This window comes from Protopterus annectens, chromosome 4.part0 (genome assembly GCF_019279795.1).
Source record: "Protopterus annectens isolate FY-2018-M chromosome 4.part0, PAN1.0, whole genome shotgun sequence".
NCBI classification, from domain to species: Eukaryota; Metazoa; Chordata; order Ceratodontiformes; family Protopteridae; genus Protopterus; species Protopterus annectens.
Window position 1 is genome coordinate 378205585 of NC_056733.1, and position 16255 is coordinate 378221839.

Here is a 16255-nt window from a genome sequence, read left to right on the forward strand (position 1 = left end):
CTTAAACCATCAACCTCATCAGCCAATAATCCACTAGCAGAATATCTCCAAAAAGCTGCCAAAGCTATAGCCTATCCAATATCAATCCTGATAAATAGAACCTTACAAGAGGAAAATATGCCTGCCATCTGAAAAATCTCACACATCATACCCCTACACAAAGGTGGCAATTCTAACGAATACTCCAACTACTGTCCAAGAGCATTACTTTCTCCTTTAGCTAAAATAATGGAAAGATGTATCCGTAAACAACTACTAGATCGCTTACTACAAAACAATCTACTTGTAAATTGCCAACATGGCTTCAGACCATTTCATAGTACTACCACTGCTCTTCTATCCTTCTCTGATAGTATCAGTTATAACAAAAATAACAACATCCTCTCCTCAGCACTCTTTATTGACCTTTCCAAAGCTTTTGATATGGTCAACCACCATTTACTTATAAATGTACTAAGATCTCTTTCCCTAAATTCACTGGTTATTCAATGGTTCCAATCGTACCTTAATAACAGACAACAAGTTGTGCTTTGGGACAATAACCTATCTTCACATCTCCCCGTTACACTAGGTGTCCCTCAGGGCTCAAGTCTTGGTCCCCTGCTATTCTCAATCTATATAAATGACCTTCACCTAGCAATTACTCAAGCTACCTGTATTCAGTATGCAGATGATTCTACAATCATCTGCTCAGCTAAATCTTCATCTGAACTACAGTCCTTAACCCAGAAAATGTTTACTATAGTAGAAAACTGTTTTTTACAATGATGCCTCTTCCTGAACCCCAAAAAGACAAAACTATTGCTCTTCACACCCACTCACAAGTCCAGCCCAATTAACTTCTCAGTCCTATCCAATAATGGTACCATTATATCTCCAGACCTAAACCACTAAACTTCTAGGTATAACAATAGATAACAACCTTACCTATGAAACTCGCATTAACAGTACTATAAAAACTGTAAACAGGAAACTGGGCTCCCTGTATAGGATAAAGCCATTCCTTACTCCACAGGCCAGAACTTCTATTGCCCATACCCATTTAATCTATACACTCCTCTATGCTTCATCCATATACAGAAATCTGACTAAAAACAACCTCAACAAACTGTCAAACACTTATGATAACATAGCTAAATTTGCCACAGCCTCCTCTTTCAGGACCCACCACTGTCATAATCTGAAATAACTAGGCTGGATTGAGCTACATAACTGACTCCATTATAACCAACTTACCATTGCCCATAAAATCCTCTTCCAACCAACTAAAACTCCAATACTATCAAACCTTTTTACCCCATATAAAAACCTTAATACCTTACACTCATCCAAGAAATTACTAGTATCCACAAGTATATCCAACAATATCTCTGGTGACTCTCTGTTTTCTAATGCTGTTGGAAAATACTGGAACCAACTTCCAAATGAACTGACATCACTGTCCTCTTTAACACTATTTAAACAAAAAATGAAAATTTACCTTAAAACATACTGGTTATGCCCCTGTACAAACCCAGCCTAATCAAAAATGGCATTGCTATCATCATCACTGCTGATACAGTATTTCTCAACCATTACTTTTACTTTCATGGACTAATCCATATCTGTTCCTTACTCTATCCAAAAAAAAAAAATGTTTTTTTTCCTTGAGAATAGTTTCTAGCAAATTTATATAATGTTCTGTAATAATTTTTGTATTCAACAATTGAAATGTTATGTAATAATCTGCTATTACTTTTTGTAAATGCATTTATATGTTAACCATTTTATGTTTATCTTTTTGTTAATCTTTTCAAGTGGAGCTTATCTCCCCAGGCCCTCTGCTGAAAATGGACATGCATCCAGTTAGACTAGCCCGGTCAACAAATGTAAAATAAAATAAAAAATAAAAAAAATAGTTGTTCACTCACCTGCTTGAATTCATTTGCACCTTGACCAGTAATTTTTGCAACATCATTTTCCATAGAAAATTTGCAGTTTCATTAACCATTCTAAATCTAACCTATTTTGAATTGCCCTTTTAATACTCACATTTTTTATGCCCATGGTTTCACGTAATACATTTTCTCTTTAATTTCCTCATACCATGCTTTCCTACTTTTATTTACACCCTATAGCCTAATTCATCATTTTTTATTATAATCTTTAACAGCCTTATTTTCATATGCCCTTGATCTTCTCCATGTTGTATCTCTGCCAACCAAAATTCTTTGTATTTACCTCTCAAAATCTTTTGTACTGTATTTTGTCTTTCTTTGTCATCATACACAGTGTCCAGTATGATTGAATAAAAGCTAAATTTATAGTAAGATTCCTTTAACCTGTCCCTCCATCTTCTTTTTTACACTTTGGCACTCTTCTTTTAAGGAGGGTTTAACACTGAAATCCAAATGATGTCTGTAGATCAATGTGTGTGTATCTACCTTGAAGAAGTTATCCACGGGCTTTCACAATTGTATAAATACTGAGCACGTGCTAGCTAGACTGCCATTTTGTAGTAAGCTGTTGAGCTGTAAGCATGTATGTATGTAAGGTCTGTCTGTTAATCAGTTTGTTTATATTTTATGATGCTGCCATCCATCCTGATGTGTTTCTACATATTAAAGCATCTAAACAAAATACCCTGCCTGTTTGTCTTCTATGTTAGAGAGAGATGAGCGACATGGTGTCAGAAGTGGCATATCTAAAGGACATGGTGTCGGAAGAGGCATGTCTAAAACGATGAAGCCAGGATGGAATCCGGATTCTTCAGTTTGAGTTTGACAGCCACTTAGTTGGAAATGGAGGAATATAGAGGAGTGAATCATCCCTACTGTATGTATACTTTGCAAAACAAGTCAGAAACCAATGTCAGATGTTAAAATTTGCTCAGCACTATTTTTTATTCACAATTCTTTGTAAGACACCTCAGTGAAATGAATCTATCTAAGCATGCTTTAATACACTAGAATACAATTATGCTACATTACAGAGGAATTGTTGATATAAATTGCTTGCTCTGTCAACCTATGGAAATTAGGTTGTTCTATATTCACTTATGTTGTATTGCTATGGGGAGCTTTTCTCCCAGGGCCTCTGCTGAAAATGGGCATGTATCCAGTCAGACTATCCTTGTCAACAAATGTAAAATAAATAAATAAATAATTAAATATGAAATGAGGCATACAGAATGCTCCAAACAATATTTGCATAAATTGATATGTCTCATATTGATAAAAATATTCAAATTGCTACAGAAAATGTTTGAAATAATGTCCAAATTGCATAAAACTAATAAAATAAGAGAAAATGACTGCAGTTTTCAAAATGTGTTTAGCGAATCTGTATTTTTTGTATTGATTAGAGATATCCAAGTTATCAAATGTGTATGAAATGTTCGCATGTTTGTGCAGTATTTCACAAGATACAGCAATTCCAGAGCATTTTTCGCAAAGTAGAGTATTTTGAAGATTTTATTGTGCATTTGAATGTTATTACAAGCTGTGCTATGACAACAGTTTTGTTCATACATAATTACAAGAGACATATTTTCAGTGTGTTTATTCATACTTTGTGGGCATGGCAGATGGATTTCAAAAACCCAGTGCACTTGTAATATTGCAGACAACTGAAGAGTACTTGAGCAAGAGTACAACGTTTTCATACAGGCTGCATTTTCTGATAAAGATGACCGTACAAAGGCACTTATTCTACTTAATTTAGCTTGGTCAGAAGCCACAGAAAGGGAACGTTCATTTGTGTATGCACCTGCTATCTTTACAGGAGAGGGGGAAACCATCATATTGTTGTACTGGCTGAGTCAAGGGAGGACCCTGAGTGCTTAAAATGTAAATTTAGTGAAATGTGTAACCCCCAGACAAATGTTACAATGGAAAGGCACTTATTTTACACAAGGGATAAAAAACTTGGTGAAACTTTTTCAGCATATAGAACTGACTTGAGAAATAAGGCTAAAACGTGCAGATTTGGTGGTTTAAGGGATGAGTTGATAAAGGACAGATGTGTGTGATATTATATATGATGCTATGAGAAAGATTTTGCTTCATGACAGTGATTTAACTTTGAATAATGTCACTGAGATTTGTCAGATATATAAGAGCACACAAATATGCTTATAAATGAGAATAACTCTAGAAGGTACAATGATAAAGCTCATGTTGATAGTGTGCAGCACATGGTTAAAAGAAACAGGCCCAAGCACATGGCAGCAACTGTAGCCCCTGCAGCACTCACTAGTAAACCCCAGAGCTTTCCAGCAAATTCCAGAGTTTGCACAGTCTCAGTGAAGCATGAGTGAGTCAGCAAACTCAAAGCATAGGCCCCAACCTAGTTTCATTGCCAGTTGCCGTAATTGTGGTGGAAGTCATTAATTTAAATGGGAGAAATTTTTAGCTTTTGGTCAGCAATGCCACAAATGCAATAAGTGGGATCATTTCAAGAGGTTTTGTAAATCAAAAGGCCCACATTCTTTTATTAATAAACTAGTTAAGCAATTAGATAGTTGCAACCCTACTGTTTATGTTGATGGTGTGTCAGTGCTTCATGAAACAGTCAATGCAGTAGATTTAAGTCAAAAGAATGTAATATTTTGTACTGTTCAGATAAATGGCAAACCTATAGAGCTCAAAGTTGACACAGGTTCCAAGTGCAATGTTATGTCAGCAGAAACATTTGCTAGAGTGTGTCATGGTGAAAGGCTTGATTTGGCAAGGAGTGCAAAGCTTGTTGCTTATGGTGGTGAAGAAATTCAGACTGAAGGCTCAGTAGTGCTTTCATGTTACTCTGCTTTTATGTTATTTTATGTGGTCAAGAGGCATTCCCAGTCATTATTAGGGCTCACAGACAGTTTGAAAATGGGACTGATTTCATTTTACAAGGAAGTTCACCAAGTTAGCTTGAAAGACCTCTACTCTAATTTCGCCCAGTACTTTTTTTTCTACCTATGCTGATCTTTTCGAAGACATACTAGGGAAGGTACCAGTTGTGTACTCCATGAAGATAGATCCAGTTGTCTGTCTAGTTATCAGACCAGCTCAAAAAGTTCCAATAGCCATGCAGGAAAGAGTCAAAGCCAAGATAGGTAAAATGACATGAGAAAGTGTGATTTGCCCAGTAGAAAAAACAACTGAATGGGTATCTTCCATGGTGGTAGCTCATAAAAAACTTCAGATGACATCATAATATGCATTGACACATGAGATTTGAACAAAGCACTAAAAAGACCACATCATTCAATGCGCACAGTCGAAGAAGTCTCAGCTCTAATGCCAAATGCCACTGTTCCAATTCCAGAGGAAGTTCCAAAGAATATTCCCATTTCTGTGATGAATGCAGAAGTTCCTGATATGAATTGTTCACCGAAGACTGCCCATGTTGCTAAATTCAGTCTAGATTGTTATGTTACGAGATCCGGTTGTGTCTCCAGACCATCTAATTGATACAACGCAATTTGGATATGAACATTGTGTTTTCTTTCTAATGTCTATAATAATAAGTGTCTAACTCTAATATTGTTTTTACAAAGGGCAATCTTTTTAAGAGAGAGGATGTAGATCAATGTGTGCGTATGTACCATTAAGAAGCTATCCAAGGGCTTGTACAAGTGTATAAATACTGAGCATGTGCATGCGGGACTGCCATTTTGTAGTAAGCTGTTGAGATGTAAGCATGTATGTATGTAAGGTCTGGCAGTTAATCAGTTTGTTTATATTTTATGATGCTGCCATGCATCATGATGTGTTTCTATGTATTAAATCATCTAAACAAAATACCCCACCTGCTTGTCTTCTATGTTAGAAAGAGAGGAGCGAAAACCCCCAAAACAATTTCCAATATATTTTTTTTCTTGACAGTTTGAAAATGCTTGTACCTTTCCTATGTACCCCAGTTCCCCAACATACATCCATGTATCAAATACATGGTTTTCTTGTGCACAAATGTCATTATTAATGCTCCCCACATTTATTTTTTATTTATTAGAATTTTTTATTGGGATGGTCTGACTGGGCATTCACACACACCTTTTCACTGGTGGCCTAGGGAGAAAAGCTCCATACAATCTGCAAAGTGTCACAGCATTGCACAGGGTAGTAAATACAGTATGCAATATCTGAGATCACTGCATACAATGTGCAATGTGTCACAGCACTACACAAAGCAGTAAATACAGTATTCAACATCTGATATCAAAACTAAAGCAAAAGCTATATCCAGTCTATAATGTGATATAGCATCATACAGAGTAGTAAATATAGTATGTAAGATCTAAGATCAAAGCAAAATCAAAAGCTCTATACAATCTGCTATGTGTTACAGCATTGTACAGAGTAGTAAATATACTATGGAACATCCAAGATCAAGACAAAAACAAAACCTCTATGTTGTTGTTGTTGTGTCTTTTCGGATTTTCCTGGTTAGGGGTCGCCACAGCGGAACTCTGGTCCGCTAATGATTGGCAGTATATTTTTACGTGCTGAGTTGCCAGCTCTGATGCACAACCTTCAACAAAGGTACGCCCATTCACACATGTCTCCACACAGGAGACACTTTAGCTGAGAATCACTGAACAGCCTGCCTGCCCCTGTGGGAGTGGTTACTGCCTAGAAACTGTAGTTTATTAGCCATTTTTGGTCAATTCCAAACTCCTTGATTCCCCTCTCTTAAAACCTGATTGCTTTGCGGTTTTGGCATCTTTTCAGACTTGTTGGCTGTTGGTGAAGTGCCCACCATGAGGAGAAAACACTGAGAGAAGAAAAGAGCCACTTTTGAGATTTTAAGTATTTTGCTTCAGATTATTTGTTAAGATTTCTGCATTGCTGCCTACTTTTTGGCATTTTCCAGCTTGCTAAACTTAATATTTGTATTAGGAACTGTATTTAGAACACATCTAGAGCCTGTTTACTGCATTTCCTGTGTTGCACTTATTTTAAAATCGTTTTATTCTTAAAACTTGCATTTTACCTGTCTCTGGCCTAGCACTCAAGTGTGGAGTCATTTATTGCACGGTTCTAACGTGTTGCTACTTGTGTATCTCTGCTATCTTTAAAGAAAACAAAAAAAAAAAACAAAAAAAAAATCTTGCTTTTTTCCCACTTTCTGATATTTAAAAAAGTTCAGTTACAGATTTGCTGTTCTGAACTGTTTGTAAGTTTTTTGGAGGCCATTACTTGCTTGGGCTAAAGGGAAGTCTCTGTGTTCATCAGTGGCAGAGGTAAACACTGAACAGCTTGCCTGCCCATGTGGGAGTGGTTACTGCCGTGAAACTAGTTTTATTGGCCATTTTGGGTCAATTCCAAACTCCTTAATCCCCCACTCTTAAAAGCCGATTGCCTCGTGGTTTTGGCATCTTTTCAGACTTGTTGGCTGTTGAAGCACCCACCAAGAGGAGAAAATGCTGAGAGAAGAAAGGAGCCACTTTTGAGATTTTAAGTATTTTTCTTCAGATTATTTGTTAAGATTTCTGCATTGCCGGCTACTTTTTGGTGTTTTCCAGCTTGCTAAACTTAATATCTGTATTAGGAACTGTATTTAGAACACATCTAGAGCCTGTTTACTGCATTTCCTGTGTTGCACTTATTTTAAAATAGATTTTTTTCTTAAAACTTGCATTTTACATGTCTCTGGCCTAGCACTCAAGTGTGGGGTCATTTATTGCACTATTCTAACTTGTTGCTACTTGTGTATCTCTGCTATCTTAAAACAAAACAAAACAAAAACAAAAAAAATCTTGCTTTTTTCCCACTTTCTGATATTTAAAAAAGTTCAGTTACAGATTTGCTGTTCTGAACTGTTTGTAAGTTTCTTGGAGGCCATTGCTTGCTTGGGCTAAAGGGAAGTCTCTGTCTTCATCAGTGGCAGTGGTAAACACTGAACAGCCTGCCTGCCCCTGTGGGAGTGGTTACTGCCTAGAAACTGTAGTTTTATTGGCCATTTTGGGTCAATTCCAAATTCCTTGATACCCCTCTCTTAAAAGCCGATTGCCTCATGGTTTTAGCATCTTTTCAGACTTGTTGGCTTTTGGTGAAGCACCCACCAAGAGGAGAAAAGGCTGAGAGAAGAAAGCGGCCACTTTTGAGATTTTAAGTATTTTTCTTCAGATTATTTGTTAAGATTTCTGCATTGCCGCCTACTTTTTGGCATTTTCCAGCTTGCTAAACTTAATATCTGTATTAGGAAATGTATTTAGAACACATCTAGAGCCTGTTTACTGCATTTCCTGTGTTGCACTTATTTTAAAATTGTTTTTTTCTTAAAACTTGCATTTTACCTGTCTCTGGCCTAGCACTCAAGTGTGGGGTCATTTACTGCACTGTTCTAACTTGTTGCAACTTGTGTATCTCTGCTATCTTTAAACAAAACAAAAAAAAAAACAAAAAAATCTTGCTTTTTTCCCACTTTCTGATATTTAAAAAAGTTCAGTTACAGATTTGCTGTTCTGAACTGTTTGTAAGTTTCTTGGAGGCCATTGTTTGCTTGGGCTAAAGGGAAGTCTCTGTGTTCATCAGTGGCAGTGGTAAACACTGAACAGCCTGCCAGCCCCTGTGGGAGTGGTTATTGGCTAGAAACTGTAGTTTTATTGGCCATTTTGGGTCAATTCCAAACTCCTTGATCCCCCTCTCTTAAAACCTGATTGCCTTGTGGTTTTGGCATCTTTTCAGACTTGTTGGCTGTTGGTGAAGCACCCACCAAGAGAAGAAAATGCTGAGAGAACAAAGGAGCCACTTTTCAGATTTTAAGTATTTTTCTTCAAATTATTTGTTAAAATGTCTGCATTGCCGCCTACTTTTTGGTGTTTTCCTGCTTGTTAAACTTAATATCTGTATTAGGAACTGTATTTAGAACACATCTAGAGCCTGTTTACTGCATTTCCTGTGTTGCACTTATTTTAAAATCTTTTTTTGTTTTCTTAAAACTTGCATTTTACCTGTCTCTGGCCTAGCACTCGTGTGGGGCCATTTATTGCACTGTTCTAACTTGTTGCACCTTGTGTATCTCTGCTATCTTTAAACAAAACAAAAACATCAAAAAAATCATGCTTTTTTCCCACTTTCTGATATTTAAAAAAAGTTCAGTTACAGATTTGCTGTTCTGAATTGTTTGTAAGTTTCTTGGAGGCCATTGCTTGCTTGGGCTAAAGGGTCTCTGTGTTCATCAGTGACAGTGGTAAACACTGAACAGCCTGCCTGCCCCTGTGGGAGTGGTTAGTGCCTAGAAACTGTTGTTTTATGGGCCATTTTGGGTCAATTCCAAACTCCTTGATCCCCCTCTCTTAAAAGCTGATTGCCTCATGGTTTTGGCATCTTTTCAGACTTGTTGGCTGTTGGTGAAGCACCCACCAAGAGGAGAAAATGCTGAGAAAAGAAAGGAGTCAGTTTTGAGATTTTAAGTATTTTTCTTCAGATTATTTGTTAAGATTTCTGCATTGCCGCCTACTTTTTGAAACTTTCCAGCTTGCTAAACTTAATATATATATTAGGAACTGTATTTATTACACATCTATAGCCTGTTTACTGCATTTTCTGTGTTGCACTTATTTTAAAATTGTTTTTTTCTTACAACTTGCATTTTACCTGTCTCTGGTCTAGCACTCAAGGGTGGGGTCATTTATTGCACTGTTCTAACTTGTTGCTACTTGTGTATCTCTGCTATCTTTAAACAAAAAAAAAAAAAAAAATCTTGCTTTTTTTCCCATTTCTAATATTTAAAAAAGTTCAGTTACAGATTTGCTGTTCTGAACTGTTTGTAAATTTCTTGGAGGCCATTGCTTGCTTGGGCTTAATGGAAGTCTCTGTGTTCATCAGTGGCAGTGGTAAACACTGAACAGCCTGCCTGCCCCTGTGGGAATGGTTACTGCCAAGAAACTCTAGTTTTATTGGCCATTTTGGGTCAATTCCAAACTCCTTGATCCCCCTCTCTTAAAAGCCAATTGCCTTGTGGGTTTGGCGTCTTTTCAGACTAGTTAGCTGTTGGTGATGCACCCACCAAGAGGAGAAAATGCTGAGAGAAGAAAGGAGCCACTTTTGATATTTTAAGTATTTTTCTTCAGATTATTTGTTAGGATTTCTGCATTGCTGCCTACTTTTTGGCATTTTCCAGATGCTAAACTTAATATCTGTATTAGGAACTGTATTTAGAACACTTCTAGAGTCTGTTTACTGCATTTCCTGTGTTGCACTTATTTTAAAATCATTTTTTTCTTAAAACTTGCATTTTACCTGTCTCTGGCCTAGCACTCAAGTGTGGGGTCATTTATTGCACTGTTCTAACTTGTTGCTCCTTGTGTATCTCTGCTATCTTTAAACAAAACAAAAAAAAAAAAAAAAAATCTTGCTTTTTTCCCACTTTCTGATATTTTAAAAAGTTCAGTTACAGATTTGCTGTTCCGAACTGTTTGTAAGTTTGTTGGAGGCCATTGCTTGCTTGGGCTAAAGGGAAGTCTCTGTGTTCATCAGTGGCAGTGGTAAACCCTGAAAAGCCTGCCTGCCCTTGTGGGAGTCATTACTTCCTAGAAACTGTAGTTTTATTGGCCATTTTGGGTCAATTCCAAACTCCTTGATCTGTCTCTCTTAAAACCCGATTGCCTCATGGTTTTGGCATCTTTTCAGATGTGCTGTTGGTGAAGCACCCACCAAGAGGAGAAAATGCTGAGAGAAGAAAGGATCCACTTTTGAGATTTTAAGTATTTTTCTTCAGATTATTTGTTAAGATTTCTGCATTGCCGACTACTTTTTGGCATTTTCCAGCTTGCAAAACATAATATCTGTATTAGGAACTGTATTTAGAACACATCTAGACCCTGTTTACTGCATTTCCTGTGTTGCACTTATTTTAAAATGTTTTTTTTCTTAAAACTTGCATTTTACCTGTCTCTGGCCTAGCACTCAAGTGTGGGGTCATTTGTTGCACTGTTCTAACTTGTTACTACTTGTGTATCTCTGCTATCTTTAAACAAAACAAAAAAAAAAAAAACAAAAAGATCTTGCTTTTTTCACACTTTTTGATATTTAAAAAAGTTCAGTTACAGATTTGCTGTTCTGAACTGTTTGTAAGTTTCTCGGAGGCCATTGCTTGCTTGGACTAAAGGGAAGTCTCTGTGTTCATCAGTGGCAGTGGTAAACACTGAACAGCCTGCCTGCCGGTGTGGGAGTGGTTACTGCCTAGAAACTGTAGTTTTATTGGTCATTGTGGGTCAATTCCAAACTCCTTGATCCCTCTCTCTTAAAACCCAATTGCCTCATGGTTTTGGCATCTTTTCAGACTTGTTGGCTGTTGTTGAAGCACCCACCAAGAGGAGAAAATGCTGAGAGAAGAAAGGAGACACTTTTGAGATTTTAAGTATTTTTCTTCAGATTATTTGTTAAGATTTCTGCATTGCCGCCTACGTTTTGGAATTTTCCAGCTTGCTAAACTTAATATCTGTATTAGGAACTGTATTTAGAACACATCTAGAGCCTGTTTACTGCATTTCCTGTGTTGCACTTATTTTAAAATCGTTTTATTCTTAAAACTTGCATTTTACCTGTCTCTGGCCTAGCACTCAAGTGTGGGGTCATTTGTTTCACTGTTCTAATTTGTTGCTACGTGTGTATCTCTGCCATCTTTAAACAAAACCAAAAAAACAAAAAAATATTGCTTTTTTCTCCACTTTCTGATGTTTAAAAAAGTTCAGTTACAGATTTGCTGTTCTGAACTGTTTGTAAGTTTTTTGGAGGCCATTGCTTGCTTGGGCTAAAGGGAAGCCTCTGTGTTCATCAGTGGCAGTGGTAAACACTGAACAGACTGCCTGCCCCTGTGGGAGTGGTTACTGCCATGAAACTGTAGTTTTATTGGCCATTTTGGGTCAATTCCAAACTCCTTGATCCCCCTCTCTTAAAAGCCAATTGCCTCATGGGTTTGGCATCTTTTCAGACTTGTTAGCTGTTGGTGATGCACCCACTAAGAGGAGAAAACACTGAGAGCAGAAAGGAGCCACTTTTGATATTTTAAGTATTTTTCTTCAGATTATTTGTTAAGATTTCTGCATTGCCGCCTACTTTTTGGTGTTTTCTAGCTTGCTAAACTTAATATCTGTATTAGGAACTGTATTTAGAACACATCTAGAGCCTGTTTACTGCATTTCCTGTGTTGCACTTATTTTAAAATCTTTTTTTTTCTTAAAACTTGCATTTTACCTGTCTCTGGCCTAGCACTCAAGTGTGGGGTCATTTATTGCACTGTTCTTACTTGTTGCTACTTGTGAATCTCTGCTATCTTTAAACAAAACAAAAAAAAAACAAAAAAAATCTTGCTTTTTTCCCACTTTCTGATATTTAAAAAAGTTCAGATACAGATTTGCTGTTCTGAACTGTTTGTAAGTTTCTTGGAGGCCATTGCTTGCTTGGGCTAAAGGAAAGTCTCTGTGTTCATCAGTGACAGTGGTAAACACTGAACAGCCTGCCTGCCCCTGTGGGAGTGGTTACTGCCTAGAAACTGTAGTTTTATTGGCCATTTTGGGTCAATCCCAAACTCCTTGATCCCCCTCTCTTAAAAGCTGATTGCCTCATGGTTTTGGCATCTTTTCAGACTTGCTGTTGGTGAAGCACCCACCAAGAGGAGAAAACGCTGAGAGAAGAAAGGAGCCACTTTTGAGATTTTAAGTATTTTTCTTCAGATTATTTGTTAAGATTTCTGCATTGCCGCTTACTTTTTGGCATTTTCCAGCTTGCTAAACTTAATATCTGTATTAGGAACTGTATTTAGAACACATCTAGACACTGTTTAGTGCATTTCCTGTGTTGCACTTATTTTAAAATTATTTTTGTCTTAAAACTTGAATTTTACCTGTCGCTGGCCTAGCACTCAAGTGTGGGGTCATTTGTTGCACTGTTCTAACTTGTTGCTACTTGTGTATCTCTGCTATCTTTAAACAAAACAAAAAAAAAAAAAAAGATCTTGCTTTTTTCCCACTTTCTGATATTTAAAAAAGTTCAGTTGCAGATTTGCTGTTCTGAACTGTTTGTAAGTTTCTTGGAGGCCATTGCTTGCTTGGACTAAAGGGAAGTCTCTGTGTTCATCAGTGGCAGTGGTAAACACTGAACAGCCTGCCTGCCCATGTGGGAGTGGTTACTGTCTAGAAAATGTAGTTTTATTGGTCATTGTGGGTCAATTCCAAACTCCTTGATCCCTCTCTCTTAAAACCCAATTGCCTCATGGTTTTGGCATCTTTTCAGACTTGTTGGCTGTTGGTGAAGCACCCACCAAGAGGAGAAAAGGCTGAGAGAAGAAAGGAGCCACTTTTGAGATTTTAAGTATTTTTCTTCAGATTATTTGTTAAGATTTCTGCATTGCCGCCTACTTTTTGGCATTTTCCAGCTTGTTAAACTTAATATCTGTATTAGGAACTATATTTAGAACACATCTAGAGCCTGTTTACTGCATTTCCTGTGTTGCACTTATTTTAAAATCGCTTTTTTCTTAAAACTTGCATTTTACCTGTCTCTGGCCTATCACTCAAGTGTGGGGTCATTTATTGCACTGTTCTAACTTGTTGCTACTTGTGTATCTCTGCTATCTTTAAACAAAACAAAAAAAACAAAAAAATCTTGCTTTTTTACAACTTTCTGATATTTAAAAAAGTTCAGTTACAGATTTGCTGTTCTGAACTGTTTGTAAGTTTCTTGGAGGCCATTGCTTGCTTGGGCTAAAGGGAAGTCTCTGTGTTCATCAGTGGCAATGGTAAACACTGAACAGCCTGCCTGCCCCTGTGGGACTGATTACTGCCTAGAAACTGTAGTTTTATTGGTCATTCTGGGTCAATTCCAAACTCCTTGATCCCTCTCTCTTTAAACCCTCTTTTGCGCGTTTTTGCGCATAGCTCAGCATCGGGTAGCGCCGCTTAATCAGTTTTAAAATATTCCCAGCTCCACAAAGTCTGCTCTTCACTTTTGCCCTTAGAACTGTCCAAATCTCAAAGTAAGCACTCTATTTTCCTTCTAAAACCCAGCAGTAGCTCGGATAAGTGTTTTATAAGTAAGCACTAATAAACTAAAGCACTACACCCTGTTATACTCCCTTTAAGTACTTGGCTCCCTATTGGTCCTTTTTGATCAAGTCAAAAAATAATTCCTTATACTATTCTGGCATGTCCAAAAGTCAGTTTCAGGTTTACTCTCCAGTCCAGCTGGTGAATATGGGAATCTTGAGGCAATGTTACAACTGCCTTATGTACACAGACCACCCTCTCCTCTTTCCAACAAGCTCAAATATATGTGAGAGATGTAACTATATAGCCAAACTGGAGTCTGAGCCCTCTCAACATAGTACTGGCACAGTCAGTCTGGAGGAGAAGGTAATCACACACACCACAAATCCAGTCTCACATAAACCTATTGCACCAGCAAACCAAACACATAAACACACAAAAACATACTCGGAGGCTCTAAATAAAAATCTGCCCAAGCAACAGAGACCTCCAAAGCCGACATCAAAGCAACTGCTATCGCTCCACAATACCCACGTATCACATAGTTCACAAAGTCAATGTGCCACACAGTCACAGTCCTTAAGGCTAAACAACACACCTAATACACTTGTAATAGGTGACTCTATTGTCAGACACACTGATGTCCCTCTCACCAGGCTGAACAAGGAGAAGGTCACTGTAAGCTGCCTGTCGGGTGCCAGAATATGCCACATAACACAAGCACTCATGTCACTCCAAAGCAAGTACAAATATGACTCCGTCATAGTCCATGCTTGTGTGAATGACCTGAGACGTACCTCCCTGGATTACATGAAAAGAGACATAGAGGAGCTCTCTGATCATGTGGCCCAGGCCGGTATGACCCTGATCTTGAGTAGCATCTTACCCTCACCAAGAATGATGCCACAGTATAAAGATAAAATGATCAATTTCAACAATTGGCTAAAGTATTGGTGTCACGCAAAGGGGATCCAGTGTCTGTCCGCCTGTGATGACATGCTTGACAAGCCACGTTGCTTCGCTAGGGACGGCTTGCACCTGTCATCCCTGGGCTTTTGAATACTGGCCAAGGCTCTTGCCACCCCCATAGTGCCCTTTTTAGGTAAGGCTCAAAAGACCAACCCACTTCCTTAGACAACACAAGGAAAAAGAAACTAAGGGTAATGCTGCTCAACGTCAGAAGTCTAAACCTCAAGATGCATGCTCTCGAGGCTCTCCTCAGTATGGAGAATATCGATATCTGTGCAGTAACAGAAACCTGGTTCAAGGCTCCTGAGAGCACCCCAGCACTACCAGGCTATACCTCATACCATGCTTTTCGGCCTCAAAACTCAGACCGAACCACAAGAGGAGGGGAAGTATCAATATTCATCAAAGATACCCATACCTCCAGGCTAGTGGCACTGCACGAAGCATCTGAGACCATCCATGTGCAACTAACAGTGGACAAAACTGCCTTCCAGTTTGTAGCCTGCTACAGACCACCCTCCCAAAATCAGGAACCCCACTCGGCTTTCCTGAAGACACTGGAGAATATGAAGGTCTCTCCAAACACCATTATAGTGGGTGACTTTAACTACCCAAACATAGACTGGGAGCACTACTCAAGCCCCAACACCCTAGCCCAACGGTTCCTAGAATTTATAAACTCAAATGCTATGGAACAACTGGTCACCACTCCCATAAGAGGGGAAAACATATTGGACCTGATCATCACCAAGATGGGGACTCTATGTTCCATACCAGAGGTATACCCCTTATTGGTAAGATCTGACCATAAATTAATCACTATGGACATCCATATCCCGTCCCCACCCCCAGCAAAGGAAACCACGGTCAAAACCTTCTCAAAAGCAAACTTCCCACTTCTCAAAACCGAGGTGGAATCCTTCAAAGCCCCAGGGCCAGTGGAAAATACAGCCCAAACTGCAGAATCCTTTACAAACGCATTCTATGGATACCTACAGGAATGCATGGATTGTGCTATCCCAAATAAAACCAAGACACACTCCTCCAAAGGCAGGAGACCTGTCTAGTAGATCCCAGCCATAAATAAGCTGTACAACAGAAGGAGGAAACTGCTACATGATAGAGCAAAATCCCTGAAAGGGAAGGCAACTCTGATCAGTACTAGCAAGAAATTACGATCCCTCATAAAATCATCTAAGGCTAGCTTCGAAAGGAAAATTGCACAAGACGCTAAAGATAATCACAAGGCTTTCTTTAGTTATGTCAAAAACCTGGGTGGAAACTACCAGATATGCTCTGAGTTAGTGCAAAATGACATAAAATACA